The sequence below is a fragment of the Pinus tabuliformis genome, chromosome 3_1 (assembly GCF_031772625.1).
Source record: "Pinus tabuliformis cultivar Carrire ecotype Pingquan chromosome 3_1, CPIR1, whole genome shotgun sequence".
Classification (NCBI taxonomy): Eukaryota; Viridiplantae; Streptophyta; class Pinopsida; order Pinales; family Pinaceae; genus Pinus; species Pinus tabuliformis.
The window spans coordinates 224,640,000-224,655,938 of record NC_142301.1 but is presented as its reverse complement, the minus strand read 5'-3'; positions in this window follow the sequence as shown (position 1 = coordinate 224,655,938).

The window sequence follows — 15,939 nt, the reverse complement described above, 5'->3', positions numbered from 1 at the left end:
ACAGCAGTATGACATCCCTGAGCCTAGACATGTCAGCTCCCCTCCATTGGTCACATATCAGAGAGGCCACAGGGCCTTATTTGCATCAGCTTGACGAGTATTTTCTCCACAGCAGGTGGAAGGGGTCTCGCCTTCTTCATCAGCACCGCGAGTGTTATCTCCACAATAGGTGGAAGGGGCCTCGTTTCCAACAGCAGCACAGGTACAAGAGAGAGGCAAGCAGCCCAAGATTGATGAGGGGCCATCAGGTGATCCAGGCATAGATGTTGTTGACCTCGATATCAGTTCTCCTAGCCTAGAGCCATAGGAGATCATCCAGCAACTGAGGGCTGAAAATGACTCGTTGCAGCAAAGGTTGGAAATGGAAAATTGGATAATCACCTACTTAGAGCAGCACAACAAGCAACTAGAAGATGAACACACTCTTGATGAGTTGTGGAGGATCCATGAAGACCGCAACTTGGCTCGTAAGAGACCCGGTGATTTGGTACCCATTGAGCGAGAGGCTATGCTTCTCTGGGTCAATACTCATTTGGAGAGGTTGCTGGCCCTAACAAAGATAAGGACATGCTCCGGAACATGAAAAACCATTATTGGGCTCGAATGCACATCTGTAAGGAAAAAATGAAGGTGCTCAAAGGACGGTTGGCCAAGGCACTAAAACGAAGAAAAGGGCCTGATCCCCTCCACATCTTGGCTGAGGCTTCCTTGAAGGAGCATGGTGCTAAATGACTTACCTTCTGCACAAATTTCAAAAAAAATTGAGCATTTTTGGTCATTTGTGAATTTTTGGGCAAAAAACAGGTTTTCTTCCCCAACGCGTAGCGCGCCGCGCGCTACCCTGAAGATGGGCAACTCCTTTTCATGAAAACTCAGCATTTTTGGATTTTTCATGCAAAAATACACTTTCTCAGCAATTGCCAAGAAATTTCACCAAGTTTTGAGCCTCTAGAAGGTCAAAAAACAAGCAAAAAATGACTTTCTGCCACCTTTTTGACACACAGGAAGCAGTCTTGGGAGATTGCAATTTTGGAGGGGCAAATGGACACCAAATTGAGAAATTCCACTTGGGTTGGAAATTAGACATCCAGACCTTTCCAAAAAGCCCACTTTTACCTCATTTGGACACCGGGAAGTGCCTCAAAAGCAGGCCCAAAGGCGCGCTACGCGTTGAGAATCAGGGCGCTACGCATCAGGCTATTTTTCCAGAAATGCACCTACAGCTCAGCAAAACGCAGTTTTGACTAGGTTTGACTTTTTGGAGTGGATTTTGATCCTCCTTGATGTAAATGATGTAATTTTATGATACTTTGACACTTATTTATCTCTTCTAGAAGATTCATTCATGAAATAGGCAAAAATTTAATGAATGAATTGGTTTCCTAGCTTATAGAGGCAAGTTGTTTTGACTGCCTAGATTTTAGTGCTCAGTTTGGAATTGGTTGAAACAGCTCCTAGGATAGTGAGCTCGACCCCTAGAGGCAAGGAAAGATGTTAGATTTCCTATATTATGTACTTTCTTGGTCATTTTCATGGTTGGACTCTTGAGGGAGAAAGCTTCTATTGTATTACTCATTGTATCTCTGCAATTTTGGCAAAGGAAGAAAGACCAGGGTTTTGCAGCACTATTTGGGATTCATGTGGTGATTTGTGTTGATGGTGTGTTTCTCTCATGTACTTGTAATTTTTTTATGTGTATCATCTTCCTACTCCTCTTTTCTGCAAATTAAGTAAATGAAGTGTTAAGGTAGAATTCATGGTTTCTATGCTCTGCCTTTAAGTTTGCTTAATATCTATGTTTTCATCTGTCTAAGGAGAACTCTCGAAGGTTTCTTGCTCTCTTTAGCTCCTCACCGGTCATTCCTATCCATTCACTTATTTCAAAGGCATCAATACAGTCTCCTACCTTGCCCCAAAGAACCCCCTGCAAAAACTGTGTCCAATCCCCGCACCCAAAATTGCCTTTCCCCGATTTTCCACCAAAATCCCAAAAATCTCAAATCAAACCTTTTATCAGTTTACTAGCCTAAAATCAGTGTTATTTATTGGTTATGTCCGCCCTTTGAAGATCTTTGCTGAGATATACCGGAGAGAGCCCTCTCCTGCCCCGTAGGGCTAGCTACGAGGCTAAGTGGTTTGATGTTGCTTTGGAGTTTGCCTTTCTCAACCTGAGGTGAAATTTCAAGTGCTAACATATTGGCGACCATACTGGGGAGAAAAAATTGTTTGCTGATTGATGTGCTTATTTCATAAGGCTTAGACGGAGTCTGAAGATATGCCAGGTAGCCTTCAAAATGCTTTTGCTTTGCATAAGCGCAAGTAGATAAACGCTGCTTCAGTCGACCTCCGTGAGCTTGTGAATGTAACACTTCATTTGCATTTCACCCCAGTATATTTGCAAACTCTGAACTTTTGGATGATTAGTTAAGAGTTTTCACAGGCTGATTGGTTATTTTTTCCTTGATATCCAAACTGGCTTCCGATTCTGGTCATATATTCAAATCTCATTCATGTCCAGCTATTTTTGAGTATCTTGAGGATATTGATTTTGACGAGAGTTTTGAGTTGTCCTTGTTCAAAACCAAATCTGAAAGTGCACATGATACTCTAGTTCCTAACCCTGATTTTGCAGCTGCCCTTGACATTGAGAGACACAACAAATTAGTTGACAATTTCATCCTAAGAACTCTTCAGTCAGATATTCACGCTACCAATCTTGCTGAGTTCGTTGAAACTATATCTGTTCATATTGGATCCACTATCATGGCGCATGAGCAGAGCAATCCTCCTTTTATTTATGTTTCTCCTATAATCACTTATCCAGAATCTACAGTTGGTTCGCCCTCTACATCCCATACCACTTCTCCTCCTCATACTCCTCATACTACAGCTACACCTACTCCACCTGCTACTCCTAGACCCAATCTACCTAAAGCAATGGCTGCCCGATTTTCTCCCCTTGCTCTTCCCCAAAATCTGCATGATATGCCAGCCGATTATCAGAGTAAAATTCCCATGTTTGATGGCACTCCAAAAAGTATCTCTGCTCAGCAACATATAGACAAAATGACGACTTTCTTTGATCTATATGAGATAGATGAAGAGGATGTAACTATGCATTTGTTTGTACAAACATTTGATGGAGAAGTAAGAAAATGGTTTAGAGGTTTGACAGCTAGAAGCATACCCACCTTGGAAGCACTTCAGAGGCAGTTTCTAGATCGATGGGAAATCAGAAAGGATCCACTTCAGATTGATGCCGAGTACAACAACCTCAAGCGTAATCATGGTGAGTCCATTCAAGATTACATAATCATATTTAATACAGTTTACAATGCTATTCCAGATGATTTAAGGCCATCTAGAAAATCAACACTTCTCAAATTCCCGAATGGTTTTGATCCGGAGATGGCTTATTCATTGAGAGATAGAGATCCTCCTACCTTGGAGGATATGCAGAAAATTGCTGTCAGTGTTGACGCAAACTTGAATGATAAGAGATCAAGGATGAAGGTGGAAAAGTGAGTCACAATCAAAGAGGAAGCTTCTACATCAGATCAGCTCCTCCGTAAGGTTGAAAAGATTGAAAGAGCACTTGAACATGTTCATCTTGACAAGCCGGAGCCTCAGATTCGCAATCCAAATTTTCGAGGTCCGCAGCAGCCGCAATATAGAATCAAACAGTGTGAAACAAGGGCACAAGAGGCAATAGTTCAGAAGCAAATTAAACCTCCACTTCAGCAAAATATTGTGAGCCAAGAATCCGAGGATGAAGGTGATACGGTGGGAGAGGAAAATCACTTCTTCACTCCTGATGATTTGCCCACTTATATTACAGAAGAAGAAGAGTTGGTGAGAAACTCCATCGTCCCTCAGGATGAGCATTATATCTTGTCAAATGATGCAGTGCTTGAAGAAGGATCGGAAGAGTATCAAAGACGGTACTTGAATGCTTTATCCGCTCAGCAGAGACAATTAAGAAACCGAGTTGTTCCCATAAATCCCATCCAAAAGAGGACAAATACTTCAGCAAAGAATGGTTCAACTGCCCCACAGAAAAAAGGGAAAGAGATAAGCGATCCTCCAGCAGGTCAATCATCATCAGCAAGCAAGATAGATCAGCCATCAAGTACACCGAGAGATAAAGTTGAAAAAAGAGAAGTTCCGGCCAAAGAAGGTGAGAAGGTTTCAGCTTTCAGTTTGGAGAATGAAATTTCAAAGTTGAAAGTGTCCATTCCTTTGACGGAAATCATGAAGAACAACACTTACCGAGGCCAAATCTCCAAGATGCTGAATTTTGATCCAATGCTAGACACGGTGAATGTAGAAGATGATCAGCCGGAATTGATTTTTGGGCCCGCTTTAAATGGTTAGTCTCCCGAAAGTGATGTTCCTCCATTCTATATCAGTTTTCGATTGCATGAGTATGTTTTACATAATGCCATGTTTGACTCGGGAGCTTCGAATAATTTGATGCCAAAAGCAATCATGGAAAAGCTGGGACTAGACATCACGAGGAAATATCATGATTTGTATTCGTTTGATTCCAGCCGGGTAAAATGTATTGGTTTGATCAAGGACTTGGTAGTGAGCCTAGATCAAATTCCAACAAAGAATGTTTTGATGGATGTGGTGGTGGCGGATATTCCTCCGCGATTCGGAATGTTGCTTTCGAGATCTTGGGGAGCTAAGCTCAAAGGTACACTTCAGCTCGATTTTTCTTATGCTACAATCCTGGTCTTCGGTCAGATGAGGAAATTATATCGGGAACAAAAGATGAAATACATGATCACTAGTAAGGAAAAGCCAGTTAATCATCCTGTAAATTATGTACATACAGATTTAGAGTCATTTGTTTTGTTTGCGGATGATTTTAATGAGATAGATAGTCAGTTAGTTCAAGCAGAAGATATACCAGACATTACAGAAAATTTTAGAAAAATTTTGAGAAAGGAAAGTGAAGAAAGGTCCGCTGTCATAGAGTCAACAGCTGAGATCAATGGGCAGCAAACAGAAAATGCAGAGACATCACATTTTCAGCACTTAGAAGATGATGAGGATGGTCTTTGGACCATGGATTTTGATGGAGTTGTGGGTAGCAATGGTGCTGGTATAGGTCTGTGGATTCGAAGTCCATTTTCTGTCCGAAACAAAGTCCCAAGCAAGGTACGAGTATGTTCTTACAAATTGGCATTTGATTGTTCAAACAATGAGGCGGAATATGAGGCTCTCATTGCTGGCCTGAAAATCCTTCGGAAGCTGAAGGCAAAGAAGATAGCAGTATATGGCGACTCCGAGTTGGTTATAAAGCAAGTGAAAGGTGAGTTCCAGGCCAAGCATCCTCGTATGCGAGCATATCGAAATGCTGTCCTAGATATCTTGAAGCTGTTTTCAGAACATACTTTGACATGTGTGCCCCGTATCCAAAATGGTGTTGCGGATGCATTGGCTAAGGCAGCAAGCAATCTAAAAATCCCCATGAATTCCAGCAATAAGTTTGAGATTTATGTGAAGCACCGTCCTACGGTTCCAGACAATCAAAGATGTTGGCAAGTTTTCCAAGATGACGAAGAAATCAAGGATTTTCTGCAAGTTGAAGGTGAGTTCAAAGACATCTCCATAGACACATAACCTGAAGAAGTAAATCAAATGGATGTATTGCAACTTAAAGATAATTTCATTCCTAAAGGATTAATTCCTTTGGAGGAGCTGTTCGATCAAGATGACGTGGCCCGAAAACCAACTTTGAGGCCAACGGAAGAAGGTGTTGAAGAAGTGAATGTCGGAACAGTTGAAAATCCAAAGATGGTGAAATTATCGAAAGCATTGTCGCCAAAGGTAAAGAAAGAATATATCAGATTGTTGTCTTCGTTTTCTAATGTTTTTGCATGGGATTATTCAGATTTGAAAACTTATGACACAAGTATCATTCAGCATAACATTCCCATAAAGCCAAATCAAAAGCCTTTCCGACAAAAGTTGAGAAGAATTAATCCTAAGTTGTTGTCATTGATCGAGAAGGAAGTTAACAGGTTGTACAAGTCTGGAATTATAGTGCCAATCAGATTTTCTGAATGGATTTCCAACTTGGTGCCCGTGAGAAAGAAAACCGGTGAGATCCGCTTGTGTATAGACTTCAGAAATCTGAATAAGGTGTCGCTAAAGGACAATTATCCGCTGCCCAAGATGGATCATATATTGCAGCGGGTAGTTGGGGCATCAAGGATGTCGCTACTTGATGGTTATTCCGGGTACAATCAGATTTTGGTGCATGAGGATGACCGTGACAAGACTACATTCACTACTCCATGGGGGACATTTCATTATGCCAAGATGCCGTTTGGATTGAAAAATGCAGGTGCTACCTTTCAGCGGGCGATGGACATGGCCTTTGCTAATGAGAAGGATATCTTTTTGGTCGTTTATCTTGATGATTTAACTGTGTTTTCTAAATCTAATGAAGAACATTTGTATCATTTAACAATGGTGTTTCAAAAGTGCAGAAAATTTGGTATCTCATTGAATCCAAAGAAGAGCCTTTTCGCTATGAGTGAAGGCAAGTTGTTGGGCCACATCATTTCCAAAGATGGCATTCGTATAGATCTTGCACGTGTGGAAACTATTCAGCAATTAGAGCAGCCCCGAAACAAGAAAGAGATTCAGTCCTTTAATGGCAAGTTGAATTTTCTGCGTCGCTTTATTCTGAATCTTGCCGAACACCTCAGAGAAATCACTAGCATGCTAAAAAAGGACAACCAGCTCAAATGGACTGAAGAGGCGGTAAATTCTTTCAATTTGGTAAATTTAATTTTATCTTCAGCCCCAACTCTAATCAGCCCGGATTATACACAAGATTTTATTTTATTTTCATTTGCTTCTGAGCATACATCGGCAGCTGTGCTGATGCAAAAGAGAGATGGAGTTGAGAAGCCCATTGCTTTTTTCAGTCGTATTATAAGGGACGGAGCACTGAAGTATAATATCATTGAAAAACAAGCATTGGCGTTGGTAAAAGCCTTGAAAGATTTTCGTGTGTACATATTGAATTCTCACATTGTGGCATATGTTCCTAACGCAGCTGTTAAAGATGTTTTGGTACAAGCGGAACTGGAAGGAAGGCGGGGTAAGTGGATTGCTGCACTATTAGAATATGATGTGGAAATTAAGCCTACCAAGCTGATTAAGGGTCAAGGTCTCGCTAAATTGATGGCTGAAACAAATCTCCATGTCCTAGACATTAATTTGATAGCTGCTCTATCCGATGAAGACGAGGAGAATTCAGCACTACAGGTATCTGACATCTTTATTTCTTCTCCTTGGTATGCTGATATTGTATATGTACTTCAAAATTTGTCTTCACCTCCCGGGATGCCTCGAAACAAAGCTAGGACATTGAAATTAAAGGCTGCCAAATTTTGCATCATAAAATCTGCACTATATTGGAAAGACCCCGGTGGAATATTGCTGAATTGTTTGGTCGAGGAGGAAGCTAAGAGAGCTGTAGAGGATTTTCACAAAGGTGATTGCGGGGGCCACTTGTTTTGGAAGACCACGGCAAACAAGATCCTAAGGGCAGGTTTTTATTGGCCTTCATTGTTTTCAGATGTATATAAAGCAGTCAAGAGTTGTCATGAATGTCAAATTTTTCAAGGAAAGCAGAAATTACAGCCATTGCCTCTCAAGCCCATTGAAGTCAGTGCACCATTTCAGCAGTGGGGCTTGGATTTCATCGGCGAAATTCATCCAGCATCTTCCGGACAGCATCGATGGATATTGACAGCCACCAATTACTTCACGAAATGGATTGAAGCCATTCCCACCCGGCAGGCCACGGACTTGGTAATTATTTCTTTCCTTGAAAATAACATATTGTCACGTTTCGGCTGTCCACATAAGTTGATTACAGATAATGCAGCAGCGTTTAAATCGAAGAAGATGGTTGATTTTTGCTACAAATATAATATCAGTTTAGGGCATTCGACCGCCTATCATCTGCAAGGAAATCGGCTGGCTGAATCTTCGAATAAATCATTGGTAAACATCATAAAGGAATTGCTAGAAATCAATAAGAAGAGCTGGCACAAAAAGTTAGTAAATGCATTATGAGCTGATCGTGTAAGTCAGAAAAAGTCAATTGGTATGTCACCTTTTGAACTGGTGTACGGGATAGATGCAGTGTTTCCTACTTCACTTAGTATTCCGGTAGAAAAGTTGCTTCAAGAAGCTGGTGGTGAGGAGGATCCCATGCAAAGGCGGATTGGTCAAATGATTCATTTACAACAGACACGGGAGGAGGTTCTTCACAATACTCTCAAGTTGCAGGAGCGCATAAAGAAAATCTATGACAGGAAAGCAAAACCGGATGATTTCCAGATAGATGATGTGGTTTTGAGGTGGGATGCCCGAAATGAAGACAAAGGGAAACATGGAAAGTTTGACAACCTATGGAAAGGTCCCTACAAAATTGCAGCATACCTTGGTCCAAATGCCTTTCTTCTCAAAGAAATGAATGGTGATGAATGTCTCGGAGGGTCGGTCAATGGTCGACTGCTCAAAAGGTACCATGTCTGAGCATTTTCTGCTCTAGTCATTATCATTGTAATTACCATTTTACTTTTATTCCACTGCAAGTGTGAACTGATCTTTCATCTTTAGTCTGGGGCCCGCGGTGAAGGCTATAATTCTGAAGATGAAGATTAGTTGGTGTGAGTTTGTCATGTTGTTTTTATCAGTCCATTTTCTGTCCAAAGTTGAAGTCAGTTTGAGTCAAAATTGGTCCAATTTTCAGTCACTTGTCAAGTCAATAAAGTTGTCCCAGTTTGGGTCAAATATGTAAATAATGACTCCATTGCCCAATGGTTGAAAGGCACTGGTCTGCTCTCCCAGAGGTCTAAGGTTCTTGGCACCTCCAAGGAGCTACCATCCCCATTGGAGCCAATGTTAGAGTCAGTCTAGTAGCCCTCCATCAGTAATCAAAGCTCTTTGCATTTGCATAAGTAGGTATCTCATCAGTGTCATCTTATTGCATTCCATTAGGCATGCCATAACCCTGATGGAGGAGCTTGTGTCTTTTATTCCCCTCTTGGCACTGCTGGATTAAGTTTGTTTCAATCAATAAATTCTTTACAGGGTCATTGGTCTTGTCTTGAAGTCAAAATACTAGGTCTAGGGTTTAGTCCAATTTTGTCTTTTAAGGTCAATAAGTGCCCAGCAGGCCAGAGGGATGTCCATCAAAGCATCACTTCAGATGATTTCATATTGTATAGCTAATTTTTACCTTGAGTTCAAAAACCCTGTTTTTGAAGGCAAGGTCATTTTCTCATTTTTGTAAAAATTTGTAAAAAATTCAAATTCTCCAGAAGTCGGCATGCGGCCTTGGTCTCCTTTGCCAAGACTCCTCAGAAGCTATCCTTGCAAAAATTTTCAAGAAAAAGCATCATTTCAAGAAATTTCATGACAAAAAGGAAACCACAAGTCAGCAGTAATTAGTTTTAAAAAGTGTCTTTGCATAAACATTATAAAGTGGGTTCGAAGGGAAATTAATTTAAATCAAGCATATAAAGCCCCTCTCTCCTCATTTTGCAATTCATTTGCCTCCAAGACTCCAAGAGCAAGTGTGAAAAGCGATTTAGTGTGAAACTGGGCGAATTGAGCGACAGCTCCTGCGTGCTACGCATCAGGGCTTGCGCGCTACGCGTTGGGCGCGCGCTACGCGTCAGGTCACACTCTGCAGTGGAAGATTTGGTCGGGCACGCGCTACGCGTTGGGTTTTCACCTACAGAAACCGCCAGTGAAGCTTCAAAACGACCTCAAATCTCCTAAGTTTTACAGGTAGGCCTCCAATCATCAATGTTTTTTGCTTGCTAAAGAAAAATGAGCATGGAGAATGTGTCAAATGCCATCAAGTGTGAAGCATGAAATTCATATATATTATGTTTAAAATTTTCAAATTGCAAGTGAAGCTAGGGTTTTGAGTTTGCTGCCCAAGGTCATTCTTTTTCAATCCCTCATTTCCCCACATTCACATTATCACTTCCCTTGTCACTTTCATACAATTTCCCTAACAAAAATATCAAAAGCCCTATAACCCTACCTATCCCTAAAATTCAATAAAATCTCCCTAAATCCTACCTCCTATCAAACCCCTACAAATTATGATTGTGTGATGATGTATGTGTCATAATTCCTTCCCTAAATTCCCTTTTATATATATTTTCCCTAAATCCCCTCAAAAGTCCCCCTCCCTAACATCTCCCTTGTGTTTTTGTCCCCTTGGAGCAGCATTCAAACAGTCAAAATAGTAGGTCATTTGAGCAGAAGCAGCAGTACATTTCAGCCATTTTGTTCTTGAAACCATGTCAGAAACCGAAACAGACTATGAGCAAAGTGATGACCGTGAGTCAACACCGGAGGTTGAGGTGCCAAGGAGGCCTCACAGGGGTGGTAAAGGTGGTCAGCATGTGAGAGAGGAGCCCACCTCTTTGGCCTATTTGCAAGCTTGTCCACTTGCAGTCACATGTTTCCGTCATCAATCATGCTATGAATATTGCGAGAGAATTTCCCAAATTCAGCACCATAGGGAATTGGTCCGCTTGTTTGTTTTGCATTTGCACAACGGGCATGTGAATCTTGCAGGGGTGGATTTTACATTGTCACCTGAGGTTGTTGCTCAAGCAACAGGGATACCCAATGTTGGAGAAGAGTGGAACAAGCGCCAGCTGTTGGACAGATTCCAGTTTGAGCCCTACATTAAACCTGTATATATGAGGCACCTGACTGGTGTATTTCCTTTCAGATTCTTGAGGGATGAGTATGCACCCTTGATGAGGCTCATCATTCGCTATTTCACCTGTGAAGGCAGATTTTCACGTTTGTATTCGTACCATATCCGCTTGTTGATGCATTTCACATGGGTACGAATGATGAACATTACTTTCTTCATGTGCCGGAATATTGAGAGGATGGTGCCCTTGGTGCAGAGAAAGAGCCTAGCACAGCAACACAGGAGCATCTACCATTATGCTTTGATCAAGATTGTGGTCATGCATCAGTTGGCCTAGCAGGGTATTCCATGGGAGGATTTCATCTCTCGAGATTTATTCACAGCACCACCACCCCCTGAGGTTGTTCATGAGGAGGGAGGACCTTCACAGCAGTATGACATCCCTGAGCCCAGACATGTCAGCTCCCCTCCATTGGTCACATATCAGAGAGGCCACAGGGCCTTATTTGCATCAGCTCGACGAGTATTTTCTCCACATCAGGTGGAAGGGGTCTCGCCTTCTTCATCAGCACCGCGAGTGTTATCTCCACACCAGGTGGAAGGGGCCTCGTTTCCGACAGCAGCACAGGTACAAGAGAGAGGCAAGCAGCCCAAGATTGATGAGGGGCCATCAGGTGATCCAGGCATAGATGTTGTTGACCTCGATATCAGTTCTCCTAGCCTAGAGCCAAAGGAGATCATCCAGCAACTGAGGGCTGAAAATGACTCGTTGCAGCAAAGGTTGGAAATGGAAAATTGGATAATCACCTACTTAGAGCAGCGCAACAAGCAACTAGAAGATGAACACACTCTTGATGAGTTGCGGAGGATCCATGAAGACCACAACTTGGCTCGTAAGAGACCCAGTGATTTGGTACCCATTGAGCGAGAGGCTATGCTTCTCCGGGTCAATGCTCATTTGGAGAGGTTGCTGGCCAAGGCTAACAAAGATAAGGACATGCTCCAGAACATGAAAAACCATTATTGGGCTCGAATGCACGTATGTAAGGAAAAAATGAAGGTGCTCAAAGGATGGTTGGCCAAGGCACTAAAATGAAGAAAAGGGCCCGATCCCCTCCACATCTTGGCTGAGGCTTCCTTGAAGGAGCATGGTGCTAAATGACTTACCTTCTGCACAAATTTCAAAAAAATTTGAGCATTTTTGGTCATTTGTGAATTTTTGGGCAAAAAACAGGTTTTCTTCCCCAATGCGTAGCGCGCCGCGTGCTACCCTGAAGATGGGAAACTCCTTTTCATGAAAACTCAGCATTTTTGGATTTGTCATGCAAAAATACACTTTCTCAGCAATTTCCAAGAAATTTCACCAAGTTTTGAGCCTCTAGAAGGTCAAAAAACAAGCAAAAAATGACTTTCTGCCACCTTTTTGACACACAGGAAGCAGTCTTGGGAGATTGCAATTTTGAGGAAGAAGTCTTGGGAGATTGGGAGGAAGCAGTCTTGGAAGTGCCTCAAAAGCAGGCCCAAAGGCGCGCTATGCGTTGAGAATCAGGGCACTACGCATCAGGCTATTTTTCCATAAATGCACCTATAGCTCAGCAAAACGCAGTTTTGACTAGGTTTGACTTTTTGGAGTGGATTTTGATCCTCCTTGATGTAAATGATGTAATTTTATGATACTTTGACACTTATTTATCTCTTCTAGAAGATTCATTCATGAAATAGGCAAAAATTTAATGAATGAATTGGTTTCCTAGCTTATAGAGGCAAGTTGTTTTGACTGCCTAGATTTTAGTGCTCAGTTTGGAATTGGTTGAAACAGCTCCTAGGATAGTGAGCTCGACCCCTAGAGGCAAGGAAAGATGTTAGATTGCCTATATTATGTACTTTCTTGGTCATTTTCATGGTTGGACTCTTGAGGGAGAAAGCTTATATTGTATTACTCATTGTATCTCTGCAATTTTGGCAAAGGAAGAAAGACCAGGGTTTTGCAGCACTATTTGGGATTCCTATGGTGATTTGTGTTGATGGTGTTTTTCTCTCATGTACTTTTAAGTTTTTTATGTGTATCATTTTCCTACTCCTCTTTTCTGCAAATTAAGTAAATGAAGTGTTAAGGTAGAATTCATGGTTTCTATGTTCTGCCTTTAAGTTTGCTTAATATCTATGTTTTCATCTGTCTAAGGAGAACTCTCGAAGGTTTCTTGCTCTCTTTAGCTCCTCACCGGTCATTCCTATCCATTCACTTATTTCAAAGGCATCAATACAGTCTCCTACCTTTCCCCAAAGAATCCCCTGCAAAAACTGTGTCCAATCCCCGCACCCAAAATTGCCTTTCCCCGATTTTCCACCAAAATCCCAAAAATCTCAAATCAAACCTTTTATTAGTTTACTAGCCTAAAATCAATGTTCTTTATTGGTTATCTCCACCCTTTGAAGATCTTTGCTAAGATATACCGGAGAGAGCCCTCTCCTGCCCCGTAGGGCTAGCTACGAGGCTAAGTGGTTTGATGTTGCTTTGGAGTTTGCCTTTCTCAGCCTGAGGTGAAATTTCAAGTGCTAACAGGTGGGATACTGTTGATGGTGCACTACAAGCAGTAAAAGCAGTTATCTTTAAAATACCCCAGGAACCAATGGAATTACTTCAGCTGGATTGGGAAACCCAGCTGGGCTGCGCGTTGGAGTGTTACAACGTAAATATTGAAGAAGACGACGAAGACTCGCGAAAAGTTAACATTCCAGAAATTGAGAGTTATCACGAGGTTCAGGGGCCATTGATTGAAGACCTTGACATAACCATTTCGGTAAAGACAAAGCAGGTAAACATTGGTACAAAGGCCGAATCGAAGTATGCAACGCTCGATGACTACTGGGATGATGCAATGGTGGATAAGGTCGCTGAGTTACTCCGCGAGTACCAGGACTTATTTCCAACTAAGATCACAGACTTAAAGGGGATCATTGGTGATTTAGGGATGATGAAGATCACCCTAAAACCCGACGTGAAGCCGGTTAAGTAGAGGCCTTAGCTCTTGAATCCAAAGTACAAGGAAAATGTCTGCGTAGAACTAGACAAAATGCTCGCAGCCAGAATCATTGAGCCAGTGGAAGAATCCGACTGGGTAAGCCTTATGGTAGTGCAAGAGAAGAAGAAGAAGGGTGAGATAAAAATATGTGTGGACCTCAGGAAATTGAATGGTGCCTGTGTACAAGACCCATTCCCGACTCCATTCACAGATGAAGTATTAGAAAATTTCGGCAGGCAAGAAGCATATTCCTTTATTGATGGGTTCTCAGGATACCACCAGATCAAAATCACGTCGGAAGACAGGAGAAATACCACCTTAGCGATTGAGTGGGGCTCCTTTCAATACACCATTATGTTGTTTGGGTTGAAGAACGTGTCAACCATATTTTTTTGCATAGTTGTTGCAGCCTTCAAAGAGTATATCCACAAATTCTTAGAGGTCTATCTGGATGATTGGACTGTATTTGGATTGGTTAAGCACCATGTAGCGAGCTTACGCTTGATGCTGGATACTTGCTAATGATAGAAAATTGCGCTGAACCTCAAAAAGTGTACGTTCCCTTTGGGAACCTATTAAGACATGTGGTTTGCAAACAAGGACTAATGGTAGACCTTGCGAAGATTGCAATCATTCTTAACTTGAAAGCATCGCGAAGTGTTAAATAGTTGCGCGCTACCTTGGGCCATATGGGGTACTACAGGAAGTTCATCAAAAGAGCTATGTTCAAATCACCGCACCAATGGAGAAACTATTAAAAAAGGATGTCACGTTCCACTGGAATGATGACTATTGAAGAGTTTGGATGTACTAAAAGAGAAATTGGCCTCCGTGCCAATCCTGGTCTTCCCATAATGGGATGTGGAGTTTCATGTCCATGTTGGCGTGTCATGTATAGCACTGGGAGCAGTACTCACATAGGAGGGTGGAGAGGGCTTGGATCACCCTATCGCATTCACAAGTCACGAATTGTTTAAAGCAGAAAATAACTATTCCACAACTAAATGTGAGGGGTTGGCTACGGTGTACGTGCTTTAGAAATACTAGCATTATTTACTGGGAGGACATTTCAAGATGTATACAGACCATTCCGTGTTAAAATACTTGGTCAATAAGCCTGTGTTGGGGGGGGCACATATTTCGGTGGCTCTTATTGGTCCAAGAATATGATTTTGAGGTTGTTCTAAAGCCTTGACACCTAAACGTAGGACCAGATCACTTGTCGCGAATTGAGACGGGCAAGGAACCTACTAATTTTGAGGAAGGATTACTTGATGCACAACTCTTTGCCATGCACGTCGCGAATGGACACTTTGAAGATATAATCCACTTTCTGACAACAGGAACTGCATCGAAGGAATACTCCATCCAGTAGAAGAAGGAACTAGTGGTATGCACGACTGATTTTTTTGTCATTGTGGGGTACCTATACAAAATGGGAAATGATGAGGTATTGCAAAGGTACGTACTTGAATTTGAACAAATTCAGATCCTCGCAGAAGCACATGGGGGCGCTATAGGAGGACACTATGTAGGACAAGTGACCATGCAAAAGTTTCTCCGTGCAGTGTTGTGCTGGCCAACCTTTCATCAGGATTCAAAATCACACTGTAAGGCCTGTGATATATGTCAAAGGATAGGTAAACCCTCGTGGAGGGACGAGATACCTTTGAATCCACAAATGACGTTGCAGCCCTTCGAGAAATGGGTAATCAACTTTGTAGGACCTATCAAACCTTAGGGAAAAATGGGTGCAAGATACATTATCACTACGACAGAGTACATGAATCGTTGGGAAGAAGCGCAGCCAGTCAAAGACTGCACGACCGCCATGGTTGCAAAGTTTTTGTTTGAACACGTGTTGACTCGATTTGGATGCCCAAAAGTCTTGTTGAGTGATCGCAGTACACATTTCTTGAACGAAACCATTAGCGCGCTAACAGAAGAGTTTCAGGTGTATCATCAGAAAATCAGATTGTATCACCCACAAGCTAATGGGACAGTAGAAGCATTCAAAAAAAATATTGGAGACTACACTAACCAAATTCCGCAATGCGCAGTGGAGCGATTGGGACCTACGCATACCCACAGTACTATGGGCTTATAGGAAAACATGCAAGAAACTGATGGGACAGACACCTTTTCGGTTGGTTTATGGTGTGGAAGTTGTCATGCCAATGGAGTATATTGTAC